At 43.9% G+C, this 25174-nt stretch overlaps 1 long non-coding RNA gene across 2 annotated transcripts in view; it reads left to right on the top strand.

The window, feature by feature from the left end:
- LOC142601107 (uncharacterized) overlaps nucleotides 1–25174 on the top strand; it is a 64472-nt gene that overhangs the window by 18932 nt on the left and 20366 nt on the right. For both annotated transcript variants that reach the window (XR_012834710.1, XR_012834711.1), the window contains exons 2-3: nucleotides 3441–3534; nucleotides 7846–7935. This is a non-coding gene — a long non-coding RNA (uncharacterized LOC142601107). The remainder of the gene's footprint in view (nucleotides 1–3440; nucleotides 3535–7845; nucleotides 7936–25174) is intronic.

The following is a 25174-nucleotide window of genomic DNA, read 5'->3' as shown; positions in this document are numbered from 1 at the left end:
TTACACTCACACATGCATGCTCAAGAGGAAAAAAAAAAACAACCCAGAAATATGTATTTATCGTTCAAGGTTGAAGTCCTTTATCCACAGGTGCAAGCATTCCTACAGATCTTGCTTGCTAAAGTCACCAAGGGCCTTCAATGTAATGACATGAAGCAGAGCTGAACACTGATCTCCAGAGGGTAGAAGATCTATGCATTATTTCACTGAGTAACTTTGACATAAAAACGGTTTCTAAAGGATGGTCCTGTATTCCAGATAAAGATTACAGACCATTCAAAAGTAGGTGCTTTAAGATAAACCCTCTGAGGCATGCTACAACATTATTAAGCAGCAGTTCAACTTTAAAGCCAGTCAGACATAACATTTTTTGTGAGTCTGTTCTTGGTCAAAGTCCCCTGTGGTACCGGCATAGGAGATGTTAGTAATTTTATTTTTTTTTAGCCAGCTTTGTTACAGTTCTCCAGTGGCCTTCTAGGAGCCGTGTGGCATTTTGTGAGAGTGAGTTTGCTTTGTGTTTGTGGCTAGATTGCGCAGCTAAAGTCTTCACAAGGTAAATTCAACACTCTTTATGTTGCTCCATTAAATGTCCTCAAGTCAATTCAGTTGGTGTGGGGGTATCACTTCAGAGTTCCAGCTGAGCAGTATGTGCAAGTTATTATTATGCGAAATAATAACTTCTGTTACAGTCATTATTTTTAGTATTATTATTAATATTTTTGCTTTACAGCTTAATGCACACACTTAACCACACTGCAGCAGCTGGCTATCAAAGGCTTCCCTGAGGAAAAATTAAGCACTTAGCGCAATAAATTATGAAAAGACTACATCTAAGGGCACCATCCACCTTGTTCTCACACCCGCTTTAAGTGTTAAATAAATCATAACATCCTGTTCATCGTGCCGTCAGTAGGGGTTAAATAAGTCACTGTAAATGAGCTCCAAATCATAGGACGTAGCTGGCTTCCAAGTTTTTTGTTTGCAAGGAGAAACAGCTCCAGGCCTTTTGATAGTTCGGGTCTTTAAGGAAAGCCTTTTTTTCCATTCCAACTACTTCCTGTTAATGTGGTAATGAGAGGAAATGAACATGAAGCAGAAGGATGGGCCCACCCTTTTCCAGTCGTGTGCCTAATTTGTCAGGTGCAATATTGGCACCTGGAGGCTTATTTTGGCTCCTATTACATCCTTGCTGGGGAAATATCAGAATACTTGTAACTAGCGGCATAGGACTTCAAAGCGTTTTTGTTATAGGGAGAAAGAAGAAAGGATGCCGTCATTAGAAAACGCAGAATTGAATGGCCCGATTTGTTTGCTGAGTGTAAGGGTTATAAACAGCAATAAGTTAAAAAAATAAGAGAAAAAGTACGTGACATTTCATTCCAAACCTAGCTGTGACCATTAAGCACGTAAGGAGGTACACCCCCGTAAAATTGCCTCTTGGAAATATACTATACCTGCCTTGAATGTGTTCTTCGTACTTCTGAATCTTCATATAAAATACCCCGTTGCTGAGGACTTGTCAGCATGTATGTGCATTTCAGTAAGAGGCATAAGTGTTTTGTGGTAAAACTATTAATGGCCTTTGAGTTACAGAGATGGCAAAGCTGTTGTAAGGGGCTCTGGATCTTCGATCAAAACCTGCAAATTCAAGGTGCCAGAGCCTGCCTGATGTCTTTACTTCGTGCGAAACACCTCATACTTTTTCCTATGGGACCTTTCTTGGATTAAGGAACTGCCCAAGATAAGTAAGAGTGCCCATGCTTGGCCAATATATTAGTGATGCATCTCTCTGGCTGAACCTGTAGAAAAAAACATTATTTAAGGCTCTGGTAATGGAAAGAATGAGACAGAAGTAGAACTTATTCCCCAGTAGTGTTCTGAACTGTGAAGTGACTGGCAGTTTGGATTTTTAGAACTGATTAATGTTTTGGACCAAAGGACCAAAGTAACATTCATGTGCCACTTTTTTCAGTCATAAATTAATTAGCATTTGGGGGTGGGAAGAGGGGAGACCATGTAGCTAGTTATTATTTCTTTCAGGTAAACCATGGTGAATCAAGCCATGAGTGATATATACAGATCTGCAACTGTTCTGAGAGCAAATCCATTCAGGTCAGTGAAATGAGATAATAGACTTGGGAAGTCCAGCTGCTGTGCAGATGTTGGGTGGAATTTTCCAGGGAAAAGCAGTTACGCCATTTTTCGTGCTTGATTCTGCAGCCCTTGCTCAGGAGGAGGTGTCTCTTGCAGAGCAAGCAAACCCTGTGCTGAGTAAACCCCTCATTTCAGCCATCCTGCACTTGCAAGTGGTCTCAGTTTGACTGTAGAAGATGGCTGTGTGTTTTGGAGTCACTGTTTCTTTCTTCACTTGAGCATTGCCAGGTGATCAGTTGTTTACTTGAAGGGCACTGTCTTTTGCAGCCATCAAAGACTTCTCTTTTATGCTTCTCTGACTTACACTGGGCATTAGACCAGTAGAGGACACACAACAGTGACTTGATGGCAGTTTTATTGTGGTGCTCTGAGCATTTCACCACCTTTTTTTGTCAGGGTCAGTGATTCTTCTGTTCAGATCCCACCAAGATGAGGCTTCTTTGTCATAGAATCATAGAATTGTAGAACGGTTTGGGCTGGAAGGGACCTTTAAAGGTCATCCCTGCAAAAAGCAGGGACATCTTCAACTAGATCAGGTTGCCCAGAGCCCCGTCCAACCTGACCTTGAGTGTTTTCATGGATGGAGCATCTACCACCTCTCTGGGCAACCTGTTCCAGTGTTTCACCACCCTCACTGTAAAAAAAATCTTCTTTATATCTAGCCTGAATCTATCCTTTTTTGTTTAAAACCATTACCCCTTGTCCTCTCGCAACAGGCCCTACTAATAAGTCTGTCCCCATCTTTCTTATAACCCGCCTTTGAGTATTGAAAGGTCTTCTTGGAGCCTTCTCTTCTCCAGGCTGAACAACCCCAACCCTCTCAGCCTGTCCTCACAGGAGAAGTGCTCCAGCCCTCTGATTATTTTGTCTAGGGAAAGAAAGGTGGATAGGCATACAACACCAGTAGCTCATACTGTGTGACGGCTTCAATGCAAGGGCTCTGCAGTGAGGACAGTTTAAACTCTGTTCAGCAGCCATTTAAACTAAGCCCAAGGATTTTGCACCGAAGTGGCTGAGGATCGTTCATGTGATGTGTCCTGCTGACTCAGCGGTGAGGGGCGGGGATCTCAGGCTACAGGAGAGGGTCAAAAGGGGTTGGAGGCAAGAAAAGGGAGTACCTTAATAATCCTTTACTCCCACCCCAGAGACATTTCTGGTGATTATGGCCTAATTTATAGTAAACTGCAAAACTACAAAAAGCCAGAACAACTCTGAAATAAGTGCAAGGATTGTCCTACATATGCTTATTTTCTACTAGTAACGTTCTCTATTTTCCATTATCCCAGAGACACCAGGAAGGATTAATGCTGCAAGAGACCTGAGTGACCTCTCAGCCTCCACAGATGACCATTATACTGATAGTTCCTGAACCAGTTTGAGGTACGTACATGGCCAGCATACAGTGGCACTGCATGATCTAGGTAATTGACTTTCTTGCTTTGTTATTTTTTGGCTTGATTATGTCACCCTCTGCAAACCCAGATGTCATGAATGTTGTCGAATAGGTAACCCGTCCTCCTTGTGGATGGTTGAAAGAGCCTTTCAGGGACAGTACAGCCTTGCTCTGGTGACATGTTCCACTTTGTGCTCATCTCTGAAGGAGACACAACTTCTCCGTTTGGTCCGTCTCCTGGGATATCCTTTCCCAGTGTGTCAATTATCGCATTTCTCTGCAGCCCCAAGGAATACAAATAAACAAATCAAATAAACAGGCTTGGGGGGGGCAATCCTGGACAGCTATAGCAATTGTCAGCTACTTAGATTCCTCATGTCCATGAGTTCAGCTGGGATCGATGTGCTCCTGACGTGCCACTTGCATGGCCCAGGAACAGTAGCATTCAGCACTTCCTTTTCCTTTGTTTTAGAGAATTATAGAACAGGTCGTGTGCTGGTGCAAATATAGCTGGTTTCTCTCCACACTGGTATCTTTTGTACCGTATGTATAGCTTTGATAAGCAGCACATGTGTCTGCTTCCCAGCTATACAGTGTTTCCACTCTGATCTCAGGAGTGTAGCTAAATCAATATATCCTTTGTGATGTGCAGATGGAAATAATCTCCAGAAAGATGCATTTCTGAGCTTTGCTCAGTATGTATTTATTTGAGAGATACAGCTGGTTTGTGGAAAGGTACAATCCAAGACCATATGGGAACACACTGCTAACCCTGCTCAAGCAGCTTTACACTGCTCTTGTGCCCCCGCCATGACCATCAGTAGGGCCTCTGTGAGGCTCCTTTGATGTGTAGGGAATTGCCAGGCAGGGTGTTGCTTGGCCCTCGAGGGGCAGAAAGAGGGGAAGCCTGCCTTCACAGCCCCACGTGGCCTGCCGCTGGCTGCTGAACCCTCCACCGCACCTCAGGACCTCGCCAGCTGCCCGTGTATCAGGTTGCCACAAGGTCCTCTTCAGTCCTGCTCCCTGAACGGGACCAGGTGCAGACAGGCCATTCCCATCCTAGAATGGTCTAGGTAATGTCTGCTGATGTACTCCTGTCTTCTACTGCTAGTTAATGGACCTAAATCCAGGTTTCAGATCTGTAACCAGGTACAAGTCTAAGTGTCCCCATATTCCATGACTGCTTGTGGTGACACTTCGATGCAGGTTCAGTGTCCAAAGGTCTCTGACAGACTCTAAACTTCCCACCCTATGATGCAAGAGAATTATACTTCTGATAGTTTTGCCCAATTCAAGCCCCTCTGGATGCTAAATGGGTAGCATACACCTAATAAATTCACATCAGCAATGTAAAAACACTTTTGTTTCCTCAAAGGCTTCAAGCACTATAAAAAATGACATAATGATTTGAATCAGAATATGTGAGGATCTGGCAAATCAGTGACACCTGTAAAAACACAGGTTCAATATCAATACCTGTATCATAGTGTTAATAATGAAATGCTACTAATATAATATTTTACAGGTGCGATTCAGCTAATCAAAGAAGCTAACGGCCTTTAGCTCCCTTCACAGTCCATGAAGAGAGACAAACTCCTCATTCCTATACATACTCAGCAGTTCAAGTGGATAGTTCTCCATGAATAAAAACCGTTGTGATTTTTAGCTTACAAGTACATACTGGAAGCAACCCTGGAAAGCTCACTTCTACCTGCTGAATTCACACAAATACTCTGGGAATAGTCTTTTCTCTATCTCATGTTGCTCTGATCACCATCTTCATGTTATTAAGGGCTAATTTTAAATCGAGTCACAAATACTTTCTAAGTACAAAAGCCTATTGCCATGTGCTGGGGTGGGCCGGGAGCTGCTCCTCTTTCTCCTTGGCAGCGAGGTGAGGCAGGTAGGCCCAGCACCGCTATTTCCCTCCCCAGGGAGGGCAGTGCAAGACACCAGGAGCCTTCCAGCTGCCATTTTGTGCCATGCAGGGGCCTTTGAAGCCATGCTCTCCCCCCTACAACGTGCTTGGGTTGTTGTGTGTGTATCTACAACAATTTCCATTGTAGGATCCCTCAAATATCCCTTGCAGACCTTACGGGGAGTGTCTTTTGCTGTGTGAGGTGCCCCTTGGCCCCAAGAGGAGGAGCAGGCATGGCAGCAAGGGCCCTGCCCCTCCTGCAACGCACGTCCCCCGGGCAGGATGATCCCTGTTGCACAGGCAAGTGCGCTGTGGTGTGGCATAGTTACACGGGCTTTCCTAAGGTCAGGCATCAGTCAGCAGCAGGGTGCTGGCATCCCTTCACAGCTCTGCTGTTTGTAATATGTATTATCAGCGCTGCGATAATGCTTGAAAATGGCTGCTTCTTTCTGAATAGAAGGAAAGTCGCTGCTTGTATCTCAAGGATAAAAGCCTGTCTGTCTGGAAATGAGTGCAGGGTGCTGAAAATGGGCAGAGCAGCTGAGCCAAGCATGGCTCTGTGTCCCCGGAGAGCAGCGCTTTGGTTCCCCAGAGCAGAAGCTCCTGCTTTGGCACTGAGTGACATGGACCTCCCCTTCCCCTCGCCATTGCAAGCAGTGGCAGAAAACTTGACTCAGTCTCCAGCGTGGGACCACCTAGGCTAGCCAAACACTGCACAGCCTGGTCCTGGCTGACCTGGCGTATGGCCTGATGATAACCAGGCATATGTCTTGTTTTCATGCCCATTTGTCAGTTCTGCCTCCTCTACCAGTCCAGCGCCCCAAATCTTCTTCCTTCACCTGCATTTATTTGGCCTTCCTGAAACTTGTGATCCTATTCTCTTCATGTTACCTGTGATACACCAGCAGGAAGGAGGTTTCAGGAGGTTTTGCAGGAGGTCTTCAGGAGGTTTTAGGATGAGGGCAGTGGAGTGATGCTGTTGCAGGACAGCCTGGAAGGAAAGGTGCCTGAAAGAACTTGAGGCTCTGACCCAAGAGAAGAGGGAAACACAGCAAATCCTGTCTGTTTTCATGGTGAAAAGGGACAGTGTGAAACAGTAATATTTTTGTTCTGTTGCCAATGTATGAATTCTGCAAAACGTGGCACCTGCCCTCTGAAACGTATTCAGTGTCCTTCAAGATGCCATTTCAGTGGGCTCACCCCCCCAGGACCATGTCCTCACCGGAACTGTGCATCCATGCATGCACACACTCCCCCAGCACAAATAAAAAATCCTTCCTTTTAACAAATTCACAGAGCCTCACAAAAACCTATGGGAATATCTGGTTTTGCATGCAAATATTTACCAAGTAAAAATGGATACTTTTCCACAGCTCCTACTCCTAGGCTTCTTCTGCAGAGAAACTGCCAACTGTACATGCATGCTGGTTTGGCACTGGGACAGCACATTCCCTAGAGAGTAGAACGAAACCACAAACTCCTTTCGCTTGTGAACCCCTTTCCACGCAGCAGGTGAAAGCACGCTGAACTCACCCTCGCCTGGCTGTTTTCTAAATGTCATTTGAAAGGCTCACCCCCTCCTCCCTCCTCCCCCCCCCCCCCCCCCATCCCCAGTTTTATCCCTCTTTCAGGAGGCAGCCATCAGCAACAAAACCACAATGCGGGGCTTGGCTGGCTGCGTGCATTCAGCAGCTGCTCTGTTCCAAGTTCTGGGCAAGCCACAGCTATCCAGATTCCCACTTGTCCTATGTCTTCTGCCTCAGTTGCAGTACAGCATCTTGAGCTAGAAGGACCACTAATTGACCAGCTTGGACGGGTTGCCAGCACTGCAGTACAGTCAGCCTGCTGTCCCCAGTTGTCTGTGCCTTTCCCCCCCTTCGCTACACTTCCAGCCCTCCCTGATCCAAAGCTTGTGACATCTTCCAAGTCCTCCTTGCATTCAAGACTCTAATTCGGCATGTGGTATGCTGTGCTTTTCCAGCAGGCTGCTTTTTGTCATTATCTCTCCACCCAAGTGAATGTTCAGGATGGGTATGTTCTTTCTTCAGTTATTGCAGAGAACTAAAATGTAAGCAATAAACACTAAAGCCAGATTTTTCTAATACAAAACATCAAGCAAAATCTTTGTGTTCTCGTATAATTATTCCGAAAGAGTTACAAGCCTGGAAATAAAAATACAATTCTCTGTCTTAAAATATGAAGCAGTGTTTTCTTACAGGATAAGATAAGAATGTGATTTAAGTTTGCTTTAGATCATTTCTTCACTGTGTTGTGCTGACATGATTGTTCAAAGAAATTGTGCTTTTGGAAGGAAAAGGTTAAAGTTTGCTACTGATATTCATCAGGAGATGGATATTTAATCTTTAATCTCTTGTTCTAGGCCCCTACTTCGGATCAACTCATTATCCCGAATAAACGATGTGTCATTCCCATTATTTATGTTTCACTGCAGCCAAAGTATCTGGACCTCGTTTTGGTAAGCACCATTCATTTCGACCCATTCAGTATTAATCTCCCTGCTAACATCTTTCCTGTCCTATGTGCTGTCCCCTATTTGCTTTTATGTTTTCCGCAGAGTGTTTATAAAAGGATAATCTTTTACAAAGCAGACAGAATTTTTGTGTATAAACTGCTCTGTTTGAATGCCTCATTGATATACCATCTAAACTGAAGTGTTCAGCAAGATTAGTGCATCCACTGAGCCACTGAACTGGGTAAAAATATGGGAACTGCTCCTTTCTTTATAGCAAGAGAGGGTAGCTAATGATGCCATCTTCTTTTAAATAGGATACTTTTAGCAGATGGACTCTGAGAATATGAATACATTCCACAAATAAAAAATAATCAACAAAGGAGGTGGCTTATTGTGACATATGAAAGGAGGAAAAGGCACAAAATATATAGATTATGTAAAGACCCCGAGCCAGCTTCCATCTTGGTGAAACTGGTGTAAATGTAGAATAATTCAGTCAAAATGACGCAAATTAGTGGGGTTTTACATCACTGTCGCTCGCATCAGGATCTGGTCTCTTTGCATCGTAATTGCTGACGACTTCAGCTAGGATAGGGACTTGCAACGCCTTGAAATGCAAATGATACATTTTTCTCTTTCTCATGCTGCTATAAATTTCCAGTGAGAATGTTTTGAGCATGCTCCCCTCCTTTTTACATGAAATAAATAAATAAAGACTGCCTGGCACACATAACATACCCTTATTTCGGCTGTCTCTTTTGCAATGTGTATCTGGTGACATCGGGTGCCACTGACACACCCTCCGAGATGCTGACACTTTATGTTAGAAGAACACAGTATGCAAGTGAATCTGTGCCCATATTCCCACATTTAGACGGGAAAAATCCCAAACAGACATGTGGTAGAATCATTTGAATGGCATAGATTCTTAAATACATTTGTCACTTTGTACACTTGCCAGCTCTTCTTTGAAGATATAAACCACCAAAACACTCCAAATTTTATCCGTCATGACTCCATCAACATGTAGCACTGTTTAGCATGTTATTTTAGTTAAATTGCACTATTGTTGTCCATCTATTATGACATAAACTAGGATTGGTGCCCTTGCATTAAAATGAAATGAAAACTGTAAGAAAGAGTTGGGAAAAAGAAAACATTGAGAAAGTCGTGCCATCCATTTAGCAGCGAAGGAATGTGAGGAGTGTTAGAGAGGCAGGAAGCACAAAAGGTATCAGGCACTCCTAGGTCCAGCTTTAAAAGGCATCACAGATGTGTGTGTGAGGGGCTGCATGCTGGGCATGGTGCAATACCACCTTTGGGGACTGCGTAGAGAGGGATGAGACCCCTCTGACAGGCTCCCCTTGTCATTTTTAATTCACCTCCCCCACTGATATGACCCAGACCTGACTTCTAGTAAGAAAACACTGGACATGGCTATTTCTGGAGTCTGTCAACACCACTGCAAGGTTAGTGAGAGCAGTTTGCGGGTCGGGGACAGAGGTAACCCAGCTTACACACAGCTTACTGAGTTGTCATTGCTCTTTGGAGATAGTCCATGTAATTTAGTACACAGAAGTGGTCTCAAGGAAATAATTGCCTGTTCAGTCCGAAGAAAACTGGTAATAAAAAAAGGAGTCTGTCACTTTCTGGTTGCCACTAGCTGAGCTTAAAAACTTGCTATTATAGCTGCTATCCACTGCCCTTTGCATAGCAGGTGGGTGGTCTCAACACAGGAGAGAAAAAATTGTCATCATATTTGGCACAAATTGGCCTACTTACCAGGGGGGATCAACATTGCACTGCTCTGGAGAGAGCTACTCTTTCAGTGTAGGGACCAATGCTCTCCAGGGCTCTGTGTTCAGCAGTCAGATCTTTTGCAGATGTGAGGGATTTACCCAGAGACCCCTGACAATTTCCAACATTTTTCACCAGCAGAGATATGATCTATATAGTAAATAAATAGAGCATTTTTTCTTCCAAAGGTGATCAGACATGACTTTACTGGTCTAAAAGTTTTAGCAAAACAGCAGTGCTTGTAAGCTTAATTTATTGCCTAGCAGTTCTGTGTGATGAACCACCAGGTTCCTGAAAATCCCACAGGAAAGAACATTTCTGTAGGCATCAGATTCATTGCACAGGTGATACAGAGGTGACTTGTGCCAGGGCAGGGTGTCCATAGCTCTGGAACGTGTCAGACGTGCTCTACATGTGCAAGTCAACTGCATGGTGCGTTGCATTAGCTCGGACCCAGGATGTGGCAGTCCTGTCACTTCTGGAGTCATCATGTTGGCAGGTCTCATTCAGGCAGAATTTTCCCAAGCACCAAATTCAAGTCAGAGAAGACCTAATTGAACAATCTTTGGAAATTATTCGTAAACAATTGTAGGTACAGCAGTGTGGGGACAGATTTCTGGGTGATTTATTTGCACTTATTTAACCTACTCTTCTCACTCTCTGCAGGGGAATTTCTCTCTGCCTGATTACATGGTGGGACTGGGATGAGCCCACCAGGTGTTTGGTAGACAAATTTGTGGCACTAGGCTTGTGGGAGAACAAGAGAGACAAAGGGAGGATGAGTGAGAGAGGACCAGAGACAGACTGAGGGAGGTTCAGCTGGATCCCAATACACCTACTTTCATAGAGACAGGTAAAGCAGAGAGTCAAGAAAGTATAATAATAATATGATATGCCCTTATCTCTCTTGTTCTGTGGATCTGTGAATATGATATGATGTGATATGATACAATGTGCCTTTTTTTCAGCAGACATTGGACACACCTCTGAGGCATGGAGGTGATCCTTGTCAGAATAGTCTTTGCCATCAGGAAAGGATCATGCCCAGCACCAAGATACTCTGGTGGTGTACCTGTATGCTCCCTGCATCTCTCTCACTGCTGATTAAATACCTCCACACTGTAAGGCAGGAGAACAAACAACCAATGTGGGTGGGCTAAGCCTGTTTTTTCCACGAAGTCCCTTCATGACTACGTAAGGAGTTGGGATGTCCACGTGGAGCTGCGTGCCACCCTCCTTTTCGTAATGTATGATTGTGGATAGCAGGAGACAGACCTGGCTGTCACTAATGGAGGTTACTGAAAGCGCGCATTGCTCCTAATCTGGGAATACACTCACATAAATGCTAAGCAATGCCTTGATTTGATCCTGACCTGTACTGGTGTCCCTGGTGCTACTGCTGTGAGTTGTATTGACGCTCGGGTTGAGGCAGTTCCCACATCACTCTTTGCACACATCTAGTCCTAAACATGGAAAGGTGTAGGCAATATGTGGGGGGAAAGGGAAGAAAGAGAGAATGCTGGAGTGACAGTAGATTGTTAAAGAACCCGGCTATCCCATCTCCTCTGAGGTATGAAATCTGTCAGAAGATAGTGTATTTTTAGGACCTGACTGTAGACACTGAAGCAGTATATCTTGTTGGTATAAGGGCACAGAGATCTAGGCACTAACACAATTAATACCATGTCTCAACAAAAGGGATTTCCCACATTTATATTGCTCAGAAATAGCTTTCCATAAATTTGATGTGAGTACTTGGCAAACGAAGCAGCCATCAAATACCAATAAAAATATGTTTGTGATACCTACAATATACACCTAAAGAACCAGAGAACATTAATATTCCAGAAGGACTCTTCAGGTACCCATAAAAATCGGATGTTAGAGAGACTCTGTCAAGGTTGAGAGGTTCAAACCTTAACCTGATGTAAAACTTACATTGTTAAATTTCTTTCTTATTGTGAAAAATCAGGATTTCCCACCAGCAGCATGGTTGAAGTGAGTGCTGACCAGACCAGGTGGCTCCAGCACGCCTGGGATACATTTGGTCTGTCAAGCACATGTGGGAATCCTTTCCTTGTGGATCAGTCTGGGTTTTTGGTAGTGAGGGGCCAAGTCCCTCTGGCTCCCAGCACCTGGGGCAGCCTGAGAGGCAAGGGGATGTCTTGGGTGGAGAGGGGTGCAGCCTGCCTTTGTATGCACGAGGTGTTGCTGTGCACCCAGGGAAATCTCTTTAAATAGTACTCCTCATAGGACACCATTTTTAGCTTCCCGGGCAGGGTGGCTCCATTTGAGGGTCCAGGGGCTAATGAGTCCAGTTCGTTTTAGGGATTGCCAGAGCGGAGAGGTTGCAGTAGCTTCTACATCAGGGTTGTGCTTTTCTCTTATGCCCTTTTTTCTGCTCCCCCCATGTCTCTCTTCTATCAATGAAAAGAAATTAAGCTCTTTTGGGGGTCCCACCTGGGATAACCAGCCCTGACCACTTCATTTTAAGAGAATAATTTGGAATGTTTCCTACAGATGCTGTCTGAGCACACAGAAATACCAGAGTGATAGACACAGCTTAAATCCCTAGACTGCCAGACAGATAAAGATGGTCTGTCCCAAAATCTTCCTATCCCTTGTATTGCCATGTCAAACTGAAGCAGAAACCTTTCACACATCATCACTTCTGTTAGCTTAAGTCCAGATCCTTGTACATTTACTCATGGTTAGTAATGCCTTACTGCACAAGTAGTGCTAGTGACTTCTCCAGGACAGCTCCTGGAAGAAGAAACTATTTAAACCTGCAACTGCAATCTAAGTGTCAAAGATGCAACAATTCCTTAGCTATGCTTAAGGCAGCACTACACTGTATTTATAATTCATTTAGGAATCAAATTCAGTAAAAAAACCTCGTGTTTTTACCTAAGTGTCTCTTCCTATGGCTATTAGTACTTTGAGGGCTCAGATAAAGAAATATGAATGCGCTAATAGCTCTTTTTATTGCCCTCACCAAAGAATCCTGTTAGGGCTGGAAGGCAGGTTTTAAATGCAGAACAGACAGTTGTAATTGTGCTGCCTTATGTACATAGCCCAGACCACTCATTTTGCACCCACCATTTCACTTCATGGTATCATTTCACTTATGGGGACATTTCTGCACATTTGAATACATCCCTACACAAAGTGTTTTGCCAAGTGAGGTTTTTTGGACCTCGTTTGGAAAGCCCCCAAAGATCTGGCTTTCGGGTCTCTTCCAAGTTCAGAAAAAAATTCTGATGAAAGCTAAATCAGTTAACACCAAATTGGGTTGATAGGGGGATCCTTGTCTTCTCAGCTAACAGTATGAAACCAGATAAAGGGGTTGATTTGACAGCTGAATAGATTTCCAGAGAGGGGTCATTTTCTCCCATGACCAAATAATATGATAGAGATATGCAAGGGTATGTGTGTGCCTTTCAACAGCAGGCAGAGTCCAAGAGCTTACTTATCTCTAAACAGCTTCTCTGGTGTTTAAAATAAAGAATGCAGAGTTTCTGAACAATCAGGGAGCAGATACTATTTTTTTTTGCCTTGAGTGACCAACCACACCAGGAGAACTTGGTGCCTCATTCTCGGTAGTGCTTTGTATTTTCGTTAGGAACCTAAACACTGCAGCTTTCAGAAAGTCTTCAGCATCATGAAAGATTGAGCCTTTGCAGTTTAACAGTGTAATCTTCGTAGTGCCTCCACACAATATTCCACTGACCACCTCACATTGAATTTATTCCACAGTTGTTGAAATATCTTGATGCACTATTGTTCTTCTGGAGTTGTCATTGTCTTTATGGAAGTCTATGGGGGAAAGAAATTAGATGGTAGATCTCTTAGGGACAAATTTTGGCTCCTTTGCACCAGCGGATGTAGAGAAAAGTCTCTGGTTCTTCCAGACATTTAGTTTGTTTTCAAAGGACCTGATGACTGTACTATTTATTTACTATTTCAGTTTTTATGGCAATGTTGTCATTCTCACTCTTTTTTTTTTCTTCAGCAGCTGTAAATATGGAAGAAGGATTCTTAGACTGTATTTCTGTCATGGTGATCCCTTTTTTCTTCTGTTTTTTGCTTTCCTCTCTTCCCCATGTCCATTTTGGCAGATAAGAAGTTTTTGCATGTTGCACATCACCTAACCAACAGTGGTGACTTGAGGTCTGGAGGTAGAGGCTGTGAACCTACCAAGGCAGAATTTCTTGGATATCTCAATCTTTTTTAAGGAATTAAGTACACAGTCATTCACTGAGGAAGAGGCAGGTGGAGGGCAGTTGATTAGTAATGGGATACAAAGTTGTTTAGCTCTAAATTGGCAGTAGTAGCAACTGATAACTATTTGCATCTGAAGGTTGTTGCTGAGCTGTGTGAAACAGTCTTGTGGCTTCCATCCGGTTTCTTGTGAAAAAGCACCACCACTGCATTCAGTATCATTGTGTTCATTCCCTCACACAATTTCAACAAAAAGACAGACGGGCATTTTTTCTGACCCAGCTTTTGGGAGTTAGTGAGAGTTCTGCCATCAGTTTCAGTGGCTCGGGATCACACCCGAGTAGATAAGGAGCCTGAACTTCCCAAAAACCACAGAGGAAGCTCTAGGGTCAGGGACAATGTGTGCCACAAAACATTGCACTGCTCCTGTCCATATTCTGGGTAACAAACTGAGGGGATTTTAATCTGGCTCTGGTGTTCATTTATAAACATGTTAATAGTGGCTGGAAATTAATTTTCTAGTGGGTTACTAACAGTTAAGAAAGTTCTGAATAGCTGGAGAGCCAAACATAACAAAATAGTCCTTTCTCATAGAGACACCTTTTAATACTGATCGAGAGCAAACCCATTACAGAATTCCACGGATGAAAAACAGGAAGGTAGAACAAGAAACATAACCTTCTGTTTTGTGAGTGGAACTGTGTCTTCTTTAAAATCGTGTCACTTCTGATGCTTTACTTTGAAACTGAAGGCAGTGTTTTAACACAGCTTGCATAATCTTTCCATGTGTTTTTATGCTGTGCCATTACAGGACTCTGCTGTGATGGCTAACTCCTCTAGCTGAAATTGTTGACCTACACACTTTTCAAAGAGTACCTAATTTCTTCTACTAGGATTAATCAGGAGCTTTTCTGCACAGTATAAAGTTTTGTTACATCCCTATGCCTTTTGCAGAAATCAACTACTTAACATAGATTACCACCACTGACAGTGTGCAAGTTATTAAAGTAAATAACTAATATGAGGCTGACATAACTGGCATTATTGTGCTCAACTATATTACCAAATAAAACACAAAAGAGCTGAAACAATCTGGAATGACTGAAGTAGGTAAATGACACCCAGAATTCAGTAGGTGACAAGTGGGAGCAGGTTCTCTCTCTCTCAGTGGGGGGCTGTGTGATTTTGAACAAGTGCATAGCATACTTATATTGCTGTTCTCTATGGTGCAAATGAAACTGGTGTGATGTTGTCCGGCACCTAGGAGAGGAATCAGGACCTTGTGCCTGTAGGCAGAGCCCTGTTCCAGAATGAATTTTACTTTCATTGTGACATTTTGAAGGTACTACATGATAATGACACATTGCTCCAGTAATTTTTGTACAATGTCTCTATGAGCTCTCCCCATCTGTCATGACAGCATTAGTCTTGGCATCTCTGATGAAAGAATCAAAATTAAAAGGGAGAACAAAAAGTCAATTTCTAATGGGTTCCAAATACCCATATCTTACAAGCGTGAATTAAATATTGCTCTCATCTTGCAGCCTTCCAACCATATTACATGGATAAAAACCTCAAAACTATTTAAAATTAAAAATCCTGTTAAAAGCCGAAATATATATAAAGTAAAAGAATATTCAGCTGTTTAAACTAACCTGTTGATAGGCTGTCAGCTGTCATTTGATTTGCACTTCATTTGAATTAATAAAAAGTAAACCATAAGCATCATGATTTACAGTAATATAAAAGCTATTACAAAGGACCTTCATCATAAGCTTCTTTGTCATAAAGCTATTGTATCTTACTTTCAATTACTAAACACTGTTAAAAACATTTCCTAATACAATACCGTCTGATGCAATATAAAAATTCCTTTGCTTCAAAGACTAGCTATAGGGACATGACTTTGAGACTTTAGAGACAAAATGGAAGTTATGGAAGTTTCTTCTGGCATAAATAGTGTAAAGAAATATTTTCACACTGGTGTTCTTCACCTTTTCTTGAGGCTACACATACACACACACAGAGCCCAGCTCAGCTTTACTCACAGCCATTAAAGTAACTTTATGCCTCTTCCTTTATTTTAAATAACCCCTGGACAAACAACATACAGTTACTCTAATACACGAATTTGCTCACTCCTGTGAAAAGTGTCATGGACTTTACATTGACCTCAGTTTCATATCTCCCCTTAAAGATTGTTTCTCCTTCTCCCAGACGTGCTGCTTTTTGGAGTTAATAATGCCATAAAGAAAGAGCTGGAGTTGCTGGATACCCAATGCTACTTCCTTTAGGGTTTCCTCACCCATGGTATGTGAATAGTCTCCCTGGCTCTTGTCTATCCTGTCTGGTCATGGCAGTGTCACGGTTGCCCTTAGGAGACGTAATCCCCCTGCCTGGCCCTTGCAGCACTCCTCAGGTGCCCACAGACGGGGGTGCAAGGGGAGGACCATGGAGTGCCCAGGCACCACAAGATCCCCAAGGCACACCCAAAGCACTGGGCACTCCTGTGTGCCCACACCAGGGCTGCTAACACGTGTCCCAGTTGGCCACCTGGCACTGTCTGCAATGCCACACCCTCACGTCACAGCTCAGCACTTCTGTGCCCTCTCCCCACAGCATCCCCGGAGTACAGGTAACCACCCAAGCCCATCACCTCTGCTGCTCCCGGTGAGGATGAGGTCTGTCCTTCCCCAGTGATTTTCATCTTGAACTGATCCTAGATGGAATAGTTCCTCTAATGCCACCTGAGAAGCAGAAGCAGTGTGCTGTTTGGTCCTTTTCACAGATTGGCTAATCCCTGGCAATCAAGGGCAGTAAAAGTTCCCAAGAGGGCAGTGGGACATACCTCAGAGACAATAGCTACAGGCAGAGGAGGAAGGGGCAGGACTGGCTGCATTCCTGGGATTTGACATAACTCTGAACTCCCAAAGGGATGGGAGCATGCTTTCAGCTTGCTGTTCACATGTGACAATGGGACCCTGCGTGCAAACAACGCCTGCCACAAGTCTGCTCCACAGGTCTGACTCCACAAGTCACTGTCCACAAGGACAGTGAACCTTATCATCTTGCTCAGGAAGGAATGACAGTCTTATCCCACGCTATCTCCATGACATCTGTAAAGACTGAGGGCAGGTATCAAAGGGGATAGAAGGGCAAGAGAATGGAGTGGTATACCACCAGTGTGACCTGACTGCAGTGTCTCTCCCATCAGGAGGCGGAGGACTAGAGGTGCCCAAACACCTAGTATGTACAGACTAGGTGTACAGGCATGGGCCCATGGAGGCAACCTGCACAGCCTAAACATTTCCTGGCGGCACTCATAGCCAGAGGTACAGGCTAGATCTGAGGCTGGAGTGGTTAAAGATGGAGGGCATGGGTGCCTGACAGAGGAAGGCATGACTTTTTCCCTCATGTTCTTTTGAAAACTGGGGCAATGTACTCTTTCAACAAAACAAGATGGTCCAGAACACGGAAATGAGGCTAAGAAAATTGCTAGCCCTCACTTTTGTTCATTTTATTTCTACAGACGTTCCTCCAAGGATGCTCTTTGCTTGAAAACTGGAAGTTGCCTTCAAGGCCAAGCTACAACCTGGCCTGTGTTGTTTGTTTTTCTTTGGGTTTTCTAGGTCATGGCTCACAGAGGGCCTTTAGGTGTCTAAGTTAAATGGACTCAGTTTGACTTCAGATGACAATGGGGAAAGAGGGATGTCTTCTCAGCACTCTGTAGCAAATCTGTGCTCAATGTGTGCTGATCCCAGTAAGAAGGCCTGGCCCACATTTAAAGAAATTCTCTTCCTTTTTACTTCCCAATGGGGAAAGAAATGCCTGGTGAGCTGCTTACTGTAAGCTAGGTGAGATCAATGCCTTTTGCTTATACCTGGGAACACAGGAAAAAGTTCTACATTTGAGAACAGTTAAGTGTGAGCAAGAGGTTTGGACTAGATGTCCTTCTGAGGTTCCCTCCAACTTGGATCATCCTATGATTCTATCTGTATATGATGGTACCATGGATCAATAGAAGTTTGGTAGAATCAAACTGAAGAAAACTGTCCAAACCCTTTAGGATGCTTTTTTGGTCTGGCAATGAAAGTGCAGCTGCTCCGGGGCTGTTTCAAGGTCATGTTGGTGGTCTTCCAAAATTAGCAGTGATTAGTTGATCATTCACTGCTGGAAGGCAATGTGATTTATCTGGGAGGAACTCATGACATAAATCCACAGCCACTGAGACATAAAGGACCTAGTCTGGGCCTCTAGGAATTTAGCTGTGCACTTAGTGCACCAGGTAATGGCCGAGCTCCTGTATCACGGCATACTTCAGAACTATTTTTGTAGAATTAAGTGAAATTGTGGTGTGAAAGTACCTAAAAATAAGGCGGCAGGCTGACACTGAGGAGTACCTCACTGTCTTGCCTGTGAAGCGGTGAGTTTGCTTCCCCTTGGTTTGGCGCTCCCCGAAGCCTCCTGCTTCTTTTCTTGTCTGTCCTCACAAGTCAGAGTGTGTCACGTCATAAAACTGATATAGCTGGGTATGCTACTTCAGGGTTTCAGCAGATCCTGTATTTGGAGTAGTTTGAAAAGTGTCTAGTGGCTTTGTCACATGATTTTTCAGTAGTGTGAGACCAGCAGGCAAAGAGCCGTGAGCTCACATGTTTAGATGGCTTAGTTTGTGCACGCAGATAACATGAATATCTGCTTGGCAGTGTTTTACAGCAACTGAACATTCCTGACGCTGCCTCTTTTCATCCTTCTGCTCCCCCTTCCTTAACAGCAGAATCAGCAGCTGTAACAACACATGGAGGACACTTGGCAGCTGCAAGACACAGATGCTGAGCTCCGTAATAAACTTCTCCTGTAGAAGAATCTGAGTGCTTTTGCTGGCTGCTTAAAAGTCCTTATTGCTGTCTGACTCACTTGCTCAACGAGCAGTTACAGTGTGCTGATGGCTGTTGGTAATCACTCTTGGGGTTATAAGGACCTATCTAATTGACCTGCTTAGTCCTTTAGGATGCTGCCATAGCCTAGCTTTAATAATTTGTAAGTAAATTGCATGCTTTCATGGTAGATATTTAAGAATAAGGTATTGTGCAATGTTTTAGTGGGCCATTGTTTTTATATCTAGAGATAGGCAATAGGCCTGGTTTTGCTCACAAGTCACAACAGTGCAAACCAGAAATAACTTCACCGTTGTTAAAGGGGTATAAGCTGTTATAAAACAAATGTGAGTGAGGTCAGGGGCGAAGGAGAGCTTTAAATGAGGCCTGCATTGCCTGGTAAGGAAATGGCATATCTTTAATATCTCAGAAACTGGTGTTTGTTGGAATTGGCCTGTGATAAGGATGTGGATAAGGACTCATGGCAGCAGGCTAGTGTTAGGATGGTGGGAAGGCTCATTTCAGAAAAGCTTTGCAGAAGCGTGTTTTAAGGAGGCATTTGAATTTGCAGAGAACGGCCAACTTGGAAGGTTGTCCTGGAGTCTAAAGAGCACTGGGAAAGAAACCAGAAACAGACGCTTGTGGAGATAAAGGCAGGAACTGGGCAGCAAGTCTGGTACACGGCCAAGACAGAAAGGAGGGATGCTAGAAAGAGATGGTTGGAGATGCAAGCAAGAGAAGAGCTCTAAACATAAGGAACCATAGTTTAATCTTGATGTATGACATGAGGGGAAGTGCTGTAGGAAAATGAGTGAGGAGTGGCATGGTCAGTGATGGGGGACTGCTGCTTTTGGGCAAAAGTTCCTTCCATCTCTGTCTAAGGAAAACTGAAGTCATAACAATAGCAAAGGTATGGCACCAGTGGGAGTGGGAAGTGAAGCACAGGCACAAGGAAGGGCGCAGGGTGAGATGGACAGGACAGACCTCCTGTTCAGTGAAACAGGGCTAAAGGGGGACAACCTCAAGGAAGTGCTGAGAGGATGGCATGGTGGGGCAGGCTCTCACACTCTTTCTGGGTAAACAGTGTGACTGAGGGGAGGCTCTGAAGTACCTGTACACTAAGACATGCAGCATAGTGAACAAACAGGAGGAACTGGAGGAGTGTGTGCAATTACAGGACTGCAGCCTCATTGGGGAGACAGAGATGTGGTGGGATAGCTCACACAACTGGTGTGCTGCTTTGGAAGGATGTAGGCCCTGAAGGAAGGACAGACTGTTATGGCAAGGAGGGGGAGTTGCCCTTCATGTGAGAGAGCAGTGGGGGTGCATTGATCGCTACCTGGTCATGGGCGATGAACAAACTGAGCGCTGATGGGCCAGGATTAGCAGGAAAACCAACATGAGCAACGTTGTGATGGGTGTCTGCTAAAGACCACATTATCAAGAAGAAGTAGATGAGGCCTTCTTCACACAACTGTAAGAAACTTGATGTTTGCAGGCTCTGGTCCTCATGGGAGACTTGACCACCCTGATATCTGCTGGAGGGCCAACACAGCAGGGTACCAGCAATCCACAAGGTTTCTGAAGTGCATTGATGACAACTTCTTGACACAGGTGATTGAGGACCTGATGGGGGGAGGCACTCTACTGGACCTCAGACTAGACCTCGGACAAGGAAAAACTGGTCAGATAGGTGAAGGTCGGAGTAGCCTTGGCTGCAGTGATTGTAAGCTGGTAGAGTTCAGGATCCTGAGGGAAAGGACCTACAGCAAAAAGCAGGATTAAAACCCTGGGCTTCAGGAAAGCACAATTTGGCCTATTCAGCGATTTGCTTCAAAAAATCTTGTGGAATACAGCTCTGGAGAGAAGAGGGGTCCAGGAGAGCTGATTGATGTTCGAGGATCACCTGTTCAAAAGTGGTCTATCCTGACGTGCAGGAAATCAAACAATGGTGGCACAAGGTCTGCAAGGATGAAATTCTGGTAAAACTCAAACATGGAAAGGAAGCATAAAAGAGGTGGAAGCAGGAAGAGGTGACCTATGAGGAATATAGAGACACTATCCAAGAATGGAGGGTTGGGGTTAGGAAAGCCAAAGCTCATCCAGAGTTGCATTTGGTGAAGGATGTAAAGAGTAAAAAGAAAGGCTCCGGTTCTGGGCTCTCCAGTACAAGGGAGACATAACTATATTGGAACATGTCTAACAAACAGCCAAGAAGATGATTAAGGGGCTGGAGTATCTATCATATAGGGGAGATGCTGAGAGAGCTGATACTGTTCAGCCTGGAGAAGGCTGCAGGGGATTATGTCAATGTGTATAAATACCTGATGGAGGGAAATAGAGAAGATGGAGACAGATAATTCTCAGTGGTGCCCAGTGACAGGAGAAGAAGCAATGGGCACACCCTAAAATGCAAGCAATTCCATTCAAACATAAGAAAAAAACTTGTTTACTGGGAGGTTTGTGAAACACTGGCACAGGTTGCTCAGCAAATTTTTGGAGTGTCTGTCTGTAGACATATTCAAAACCCAGCTAGACATGGTCCCAGGCAACCTGCTCTAGCTGACCATGCTTTGAGCAGGGGGTTCAACTAGGTCATCTCAAGAGGTCCCTTCCACCTCGGCAATTCTGCGATGCTGTGAATGTGCTATATACTAAAATGCAGCTCAGGCTAGTGGTAGCTGATAGGAAACAGTTCCCAAGGGCACATCTGCATAGTATGTGAGATGCTGTTCCCTGGAGGGGGAGAAGGGTCTAGGAGTGGACAAGGGCACCAGCACAGAATAGGCGGATGCTTCATCTCAGCCAGTGCTAGTGTCACCTTGGCAAGAAGCTACCACCTAATCTATGCCTGAGGAGAAGACTCCTGTTTCCACTTCAGTTACTTCTGTCTCCTTCATAAGACTGACATTCACATAAACATTTTTTAACTGGAAAAGGACAGTCCTATTTCTAGTTTGCACAGGAGATGTTTTCCTGTGACCTTTTTGTGTCCTTGTATTCTAGCATTTAAAGACAAACAGCTGTCCCAAGCTTCAGTTGGAGGAGGAAAAGGAAGACACCATCAAGCACGAATGTTAGTAAGTCACTTTTCCTCTCATTGTCTGGTTTATCTAGGATGAATTTTAGCCTTAGGAACAATTGTCTCTCTGCTCTCCTTACACTTGATATTATGAACTAGTATTGGACATCAGCATTTAAAAATTACTTCTTAAAGTATGAGCCTTGTTTCTCTTGATATACATCAGAAATTGATCTGCTCTTTTGGTGGCTGCTTGTTAAGTGTTTTGGAAAATAGCTATCAACACTGAGTTTTATTTTATGTAACACTTGGTATCCTGTAATTTTACGATATTCAAGGATTCTAGATCTAAATATACTACATCTAAAGTTAATATATTACAAAAAAGTCTAGTATTCTTCCAAATAAACCATAGATTAGGAACAAGAAAATACTAACCTTCAAATAATAGGACTTAAATACCTGTTTCAGCAGTGCTTTTATGCTGATTTGCTTGCTCGAAAACATGTGAAGTATTTATTTTTAATTCATATTATCTCATTATTGCAGGTTTCCTTTACAACATGGCTCATTTCAAGCGTTAAAAAAAGCCTAGTGATTTTTATCTGAGTTTTAGATTTTCCAGTAATGATTGGTCACATGTATAGTGCTAGTTAGAACTGATGTAGCAAACTGTTTTTGTTTTTTCTTTCATCACATTGGTGGACCAACAGGCAAAATGTATTGTGACAATTGTCTCCAAGATGCAAAGATAAATGTGAAAAGGAGCCAAGGACTATTGTAGCTGAACTATTGTGTTAGGAAGCTGAAGGTGATCATTGAGAACTTCGTACTCTCACTTACATAATGAGTGATGGCTTTCCAACACAAGAACTCTTTTACTAAGTAGACTCTGATTTGTCAGATAAAGTCTGAGCAAATTTTTCTCCATGTGAGTAGCCCCACTGAGGTATCAATGCCATTGACCAGCATTAAGATGCTGACAGGAACAGGATCAAAGGCTACAGGGAAGGGAAATTTGGAAGTCCAGAGGATTTGCTCATCAAAATCAGGTGTTGTGGATACGCTACCTTTAATTGTTACTGTAATGTGTGCTTAGAGTACTCCGAGATCCCTGTTCTTTCCCCTGCTCAGGGGTAGTCCTGTGGGTCATGTCTAAGCTGATGGGCTCAGGCCATGGCAGGGTGCAGGGTCACCGTCCCTCCTTGTTCAGGGAGTGTTGGCTCTGCAGTCCAGCTGGACACTCAGACTCCCTCTCCTTTTCTGCAGAGACCTGGGTGCAGCCTGGGAGGGTACCAAGACCTAAAGGAATATTCTGCATCCTTCAGCTTAGATGCAGACATAGGATCTCCTCTATGAGTTAAGTGTCTAGTTTGCATTGCATGAATAAAAAGTGTTGTCCATTGCATGAATAAAAAGAGTTGTCCATGTGCAGGGAAAATTAATTTAACCCTCTGTGGACTGAAGGTGTAATGACCTTTGGGGTCTTATCTTTATTGCCTGTGATCATACAGAGAAGTAAATAAATGACAATGAAGGGTTAGCAATTTTTCAGCCAGGAGAAGAGTAACAGGAGGGGGATAGAAACTGAACATGAGGCAGCACTAGTAAAGGAAAACTACAAAGGAAGTCATGAAAGAGGCTGGTGGTATATACAGAGAGACAGGGCTGAGGAAGGGGTGTTGGTGGATGAGATAGAATAATGAAGGGAAGCTGTTTGATCCCTTGTAGCTCCTGGGTCAGTAGCAGCTGCACCTGCAACACCCCCAGGCTCTCTGTGTGCTGGCCAAGGCAGTGGCTGATAGTGTCTCCTGCTGTGCAAACGTGGGCTGCCTGTCTCCTGTGTATCACTGCATGAATCAAACATCTGGACTCCAGAGATACCTTATTAGTGCTAAACAACCTTGATTCAATTATGCTACAAGATGCACACAAGATGGTATCTTTTGCAGAGTCCTGCACTGTGAAGGGCTTATAGGAAGTATAGCACTGGGGAAGAGGGTAAAGAGCACAGAAACTCATTTATTCTCTTATTTCCACAGTTGGTCCATAATAGTGCATAAAGGGGGTGGAGGTTGAAGAGTTTGTATAGCCTAATGCTAGGGATAATTTGAATGATTCCATGTTTTGAAGGTTCTCGGTCCCATTTGCTTTATAGACAAAAATAAATTAGGGCATGATTTTCAGGCCTGGAGTTTGAAAGTCAGCTCTTGGCTATGTGGCCAGAGCTACTTGGTTGTGCATCTGCAGGTTCTGTTGGTTTAAAACTCACTTTTCTTTCCTGACATTATAAAATGGATCAACAAAAACACCAGCAGTAAGGCTTTTGCAAAGAGCGGGGGTGCGAAGTGCGCTGCCTGGGCCAAATTCCACACCAGATAATTCCATTGAGGCAATGGTTTCAATTGGGCATCATTATCTTCACTTCCTGTCTCATACTGCAGTGCCGTGCTACTGAGCAGCTGCTGATTTCCTCCTCCGCAGGCCTGGCTGCATGTCACGGTGGGGCTGCAGCATCTCCTCCCTGCTCTTTGCTTCACCCACAGGACATGTAAGGAAAGGAAGCAAATTATGGAAAGTGCTTTGAATTCCTCTGTTGAAATTTACGTCTTCTAGTGTGATTAGTTTTCGCTGTTATGGAGCAAAGTCGTATTTTAAAAACTTTCCAGTTGTTTCTGCAGATCTGTCATCCATTTCCATGGATACATGAGTGGTAATAAGGCAGCCAGAAGCTGTCAATTCCAGCCACTCACTGGCTGCCCAGTAAGCAGTGAAAAGCTGCTGAAGTCATTAGTATTTTACACTTGAAAATAACACAATAGTTTCAACTCTTCTGGTACTCTTCATTCAGGAATCCCCTGGTTTGGTAAATGAGCCACTACTATAAATAACTACTCCTAACAGCTTGGTGAGTGTGTTTGGGAGGGCATGGAGGCTGGATGCGCTGAAGTGACCTGTCAAGGCCACCCCATGAACTAGTGGCATGGGCAGGAAAGCATTTGGTTCACCCATTCTGACTCCCTGAGCTCATCCCTGAATGTATTAGGCATAGACCACCTGCAGATCAGATTATGGAAATATACCCACCTTCATCTGCTTAATGACAAAGCATCTCTATTTTTTCCCCCAGATAATCCAAGATATCTTTGATTTGGTGAGTTTCTGCTGCAGCAAGAGCCATCAGATAATAGAAGGGCTGCATTCCTGCAGGATATGGCATATGCTAGCTGTTCATTGAATGGGTTTCCCTGTCCATCATGTTGAATTTCTCAGTCAAGTTCTTGCTAGTTCTTCTCTAAGGATAAGGTTTCTGCCACTATGA

The sequence above is a fragment of the Balearica regulorum genome, chromosome 3 (genome assembly GCF_011004875.1).
Source record: "Balearica regulorum gibbericeps isolate bBalReg1 chromosome 3, bBalReg1.pri, whole genome shotgun sequence".
NCBI lineage: Eukaryota > Metazoa > Chordata > Aves > Gruiformes > Gruidae > Balearica > Balearica regulorum.
The sequence above is the reverse complement of the archived record's forward strand: the minus strand, read 5'-3'. Positions and strand labels throughout refer to the sequence as shown.